The 5,276-nt window shown below is 41.0% G+C and overlaps 1 pseudogene; it reads left to right on the top strand.

Moving 5' to 3' along the window:
• The window catches only part of LOC107182996, a 3,614-nt pseudogene extending 2,247 nt beyond the window's left edge, over positions 1-1,367 (top strand).
• Positions 1,368-5,276: the final 3,909 nt, after the last annotated feature.

The raw sequence follows: 5,276 nt of genomic DNA, 5'->3' as shown, positions 1-5,276 counted from the left end.
ACATTGTAAAGATTTCTCTCAACGAACTTACCTCCATTGTCATGAAAGAGCTCATACTGGCATAAAATGCTATGAATATAAGCATTATGATAAAGGTTTCTATTATCTGTTTTCCCTCTAACATGAAAGAACTCATACTGCGGAAACACCCTATGAATGTAAGCAACGTAAAGCTTTCTCTTATACACATTCCCTGTAAAATCAAGAAAGAACTCATAATAAGGAAAAACCCTATAAATGTAAGCAATGTGGATAAAACCTTCAGTTTGCTCACACATCTTCAAAGACATGAAACAACTCATGATGGGGGAAAACCTTATGAATGTAAACAATGTGGGAAAACTTTCTGTTGAACTTCACATCTTCAAAGATATAAAAGAACTCATGATGGAAAGAAGCCTCATGAATAAGGAATGAGGTAAACCTTTTTGTTATCCCCTTTTCTCATAGATATCATGAAATATATACTGGGGAGAAACCCTAGGAATGCAAGTAATGTGGGAAAGCCTATAATCATCCCAGATCCTTTTGAAATTCACAAAAATTCTCATAGTGGAGAGAAACCATAGCAATGTAAGGAATGTGGTAACTAGTTCAGGTTCTAACTAGTTTTTACAGATATGTGAAAACAAAAATGCATTGATAAACACTGTTAATGTAAAGAATAGCAAAGAGCCTTCACTTATCTCTCAGCTGTGCCATCATATATGATTATCCATATTGGGGATGGACCCTAGAAATTTAAGAGGGTTAGAAAGCATTTATTTCTTCCAGTTTATTTTAAAGGATGAAAGAACTCACTGAAGAGAAGCCCTGTCATGTAAAGATTGTAGAAGAGCCTTTGGCCATCCTAGTTCTTTACAAAATCATGAAGGGACTCACACCCAAGAATAAGTATGAACATAAGGAATGTGGGAGAGCCTTTTTTAGACATGTGAAAATGTACCTGGAGAAATAGTGTATACATATAGAGAAGGTGGGGAAGCCTTCAGCTGTCCCTCTTCCTTGGAAAGGTCATGAAAAAAAAAGTGAAGAATTGTATTGAATGTAAAAATGTAGGAAACCTTCATGTTGCTTCATATCCCCACAATACCATGTGATAATGTACACTGTATAATTGACAATGAAAACTTTAAAATTTTAACACATACTTCCAAACTAGTTTGAAGACTGCACTGAAAAAAAAATCCTATTAGTGTAACTAATTGGTACATATAAGTTGCAGATTAAGTCACATACTTCAGGAAACTCACCGCATTAAAGTTCTATAAACTTTTGACATATTTGCTCATTATCAGTACTCATTCTTTGTTAGTTTTTTAAATTGCTTTTTTGGAATGAGGAAGAGAGAGAGTAGTGGAGAGAAACATTGATGTGAGCGAGAAACATAAATAGTTGTCTTCTCATGTGACTTTCCAGGGATCGACCCTGTTAATACTTAGTAATGTGCCCTGACAGGTATTGAATGAATAAGCCCTACACTTGAATTCTTTTTTAATTTTTTAATTAAATTCTTTTTCTATTTTTTAACAGCACTTGGAATTCACAATTATCTCATCTAATGACAAACATGCAAATTTACTGTACCTTTGCTATGTCTTAAGCCATGCCCACCAGCCAATCAGAGCAAATATATGCAAATTTACCCAACCAAGATGGCAGCCGGCAGCCACGGAGCTGTAGTGAGCAGGAGGCTTGCGTGCTCCAGTGATGGAGGAAGCCAAGCTTCCCACCTGCTGCGGCCGGCTCTGAGCTCCACTGATGGCAACAAGTTTCAATTATAGAAGGTAGATAAATCCCAGAATAAAAAAAGATAAAAAGGAGAGCCTGGGAGCTTCCATTGCAAGGGGGTTTGGCCAGCCTAAACACAGCCCTCACCCCCTCATCCAGACTGGCTAAGGAACCCAGTGGGGACCCTCCATTCTGAAAAGGATGTGGCCAGCCTGAAAACAGCCATCAGCCCCTCACCCAAGCCTCCATGGGGTGAGCGTCCCCACTGAGGGGGGGGCTTGACCAGCCTGTAGAGAGCCATCAGCCCTTCATTCAGGCTGGCCAGGCACCCCAGTGGTCACCCACCCTGAAGGGGGTGTGACCAGCTTACAAACAGCCATCAGCCCCTCACCCAGGCTGGCCAGGCACCCCAGTGGGGAGCCCCACCCTTATCCGGGACACCTTTAAGGGCAAACCAGCCAGCCCCCACCCATGCACCAGGACTCTATCCTATATAATAAAAGGGTAATATGCAAACATTGCCAGCTTAGGCCCAATCCCCCGGGGAGTGAAACTAAGCCAGTAGGTGGTCATCCCCCAAGGGGTCCCAGACTGCGAGAGGGCACAGGCCGGGCTGAGGGACCTCCCCACACGCTGAGTGCACAAATTTTTGTACACTGGGCCTCTAGTTTTAGTTACTAAGTATGTGTTATATATTTGTATTTATTTATAGTTCACTGTAGAGTCCCATGTGAATTATTTTCATGTTTGATTTTTGTGGTGCTTTTAGCTGGGAACTATGCTATAAAGCTTACATTAAGAAAATATTTTAGTTTATTTTTCTCAATCATGGCCTTGACAGCCAAGAAGATCGTCAAAACTGCAAGCCACTGCTTTACTTCCATTGATGTCGGGTATAGGCTTTACAGTTGTGCAGAATTCAACGGTAAAGACCCAGCATAGGTTGGCTTTTCCTGCAAGCCCATAGGTGTCCACCAGGCAACAAATATGGACTGTCATGGCAGTTTTCTGAAGGGTGCGCTCTGTTCTCTAGATTGCATTTGCATGAGGTCTAATTTGACTAGTAATCATCTTGTCCTGTTGTTATTACTACTGACTGTGATTCAGATCCCACTGTGACAGCTGCAATGGTGCAGTGCCAAGGAGCTGCATGACAGTTTGTTCTTGTACCACCCTCTGCAGTGAGGGCTCTGACCCAGTTCTTCCATGTGAGAATCAGCAGTTTCCTCATTTCAGGCAGACTCTGGATGTGGGCTGTTACTCAGAGCTGAGTGTAAGATCAATCTTTTCATTTGTCTTTGTTTGTATTGATTAAAGTTATGTGCATTTTTCTGTAATTTTTAAGGAAGTATTAACTGTTTCCTAAGCACTCTTCTGTGAAGAACTATTCTGTTTTTATTTCCTGAGGCTATATTTAAGTATTCGTTGGAATTATGTAATTTCAGGTCATTTTGTAATTGTTTTCTTTGAATACATTCTGAATCAAAATGATATGTGTACAAATTCAGATGTTTTCCTCAAGTTACATTTTTAATTTCTTTATCTCTTTTGGCATTAGACTCCTTTGTTATGCATAATATGAAAAACTTCAATCATGCTTTCATTTACAAAGTTCCCTTCAGCCAAACATCAACCAAATCATATCTGTATTTGTAAAAGTGATGTAATAAAATGTATTAAATTAGTATGAATAACTGCAAACTACCCTGGTCAGTACTGTTCAGTTGAGCATCCTCCCATACACTGAAATGTCATGGTTCCCATTCGGGGTCAGGGTATATCCCCAGGTGTTTGGTTTGGTCCCTGGTTTAGGTACATAGCAAAGATGACCATTAATGTTTCTCTCTCATATAGATGTTTTTTCTCTCAGAAAGAAATCAATAAACAGTGGTGGGACATCAGTAATATTTTCAACAATGAAAATAAATTTTAAAATATGTACAGTCAAACCTCATTTCTCAAATATCTCCCATCTCGAACAGTTCTGTTCTTGACCAAGTTGCAGCAGCCTGGGTACTATGTCCTGGCTAGGAAAGAAGGAAGAGCAAGACCCAAGTGTAAGAGAACATTTACTGAGTAAATTACAGAGGTAGGAGAAGTAATTCTTAGGAGAAATGGGCTTAGGAAAGGAGATAAGGAGGTAACAGAAGTGCGAAAAAAAAAAAATGTGTCCATGGTGGAACCAAACCTTAGTTCTGTAACTGACAGTCTTTTCAAGCTTACACCTCAGCATGCCTAAAAGCTTCTTTCAGGCAACAAAGAGAGAGTGCTTTTGTTGGGAGTGAAATCAATGATTAGCACAGGAGTGCTAATCACAGGCCACTGAAGAGGCAAAAAACTTGTTCATTTGGATAAAGGGAAGGCAGTTAGCCAGTCACAGCCATTTTGGAGACAATGGAACAAGTAAAGATAGTGACCTGAAAGACCCCCACCTGAATGATAAAAGGGATTCCTTTACAGGTAGTAGGGGGTGGTTCGTAAATTGAAGGAGAGAAGTGTTTATTTATACATTAGACATGTGCAATATGTAAGATAAGTTTTAACAGAATTATTTTGGCGTCTGGAACAAATTAATTCAATTTACATGATTTCTAAAGGGGGGGAAATGATTCGGTTTTCCCAGAAATCATTTCTCAAACAGCCTTCCTGAACAAATTTTGTTTGCGAACCTTGGTTCTACTGTATCCTATCTTAATATATAAAAAGCCAGGGGCCACCATGACCTAAACGATCAAACCTGAGGTTGCGTGGGGTGACCAGGCTGGCAGTGGGGGCAGTGACGAACAACCAAACAATGGCCCTGGCCTGGGCGTGGCGGCGGAAAGACGCTCTGGGCCCTGACCGGGATGCGGCAGAACTCTGGGTCTCCTGCAATTGGGGGCATGGCCGGTCTTCAAACCCGGGGCCCAGAGCTCTCTGTACATATAAAATATACATACATATAAATATACATGCAGTCCTCTGAGCTTCCCCTGCCCTCCACTTAATATTTGGCTATGGCCTTCTTTTCATGTCATTGAATTGGATGTACAGACATAATTTTTAATGGCTACAGTGTTATCCCTGACTGTTAGACATTACAGCCTGAGGTCCCCAGTCCAGCCCCATGGAGGTGGGGCGTGCAGCCTCAGGTCCCTGCTGATTGCTCCTTAAGGCTCGTTATGGGAACTCGGCCTCAGCTGTGGGTGCAGTCATCTTTGTGGTGGAGGGATGGTTAATTTGCATGTTTCTCTCATTTTATAGGATAGGTACAAACTCCCCAGACAATATCTCAATCCATTGACATTTTACTTCCTGACAATAAACTCACAAAAATTCTTGTGAGGTTTGAATGATTCTTACGTTGACAGATGGAACCCAGTTTTCTGATAAACCTCATTATTGCTGGATTCAACAGTGTAACTATGGAGGCAACAGGAATGGCACCAGGTGTCTGACTGGGCTCAGACCAAACAGGTTTTCAGCAACCTGGGTACTTGGGTTCTGGCTAGGAAATGATTCAGAGAAAGAGCCAAAGAGTAAGAGAACACTTACCGGGTAAATTA

Source organism: Myotis davidii, unplaced genomic scaffold (genome assembly GCF_000327345.1).
Source record: "Myotis davidii unplaced genomic scaffold, ASM32734v1 scaffold2839, whole genome shotgun sequence".
Classification (NCBI taxonomy): Eukaryota; Metazoa; Chordata; class Mammalia; order Chiroptera; family Vespertilionidae; genus Myotis; species Myotis davidii.
This window is presented reverse-complemented; position numbering and strand designations above follow the sequence as displayed.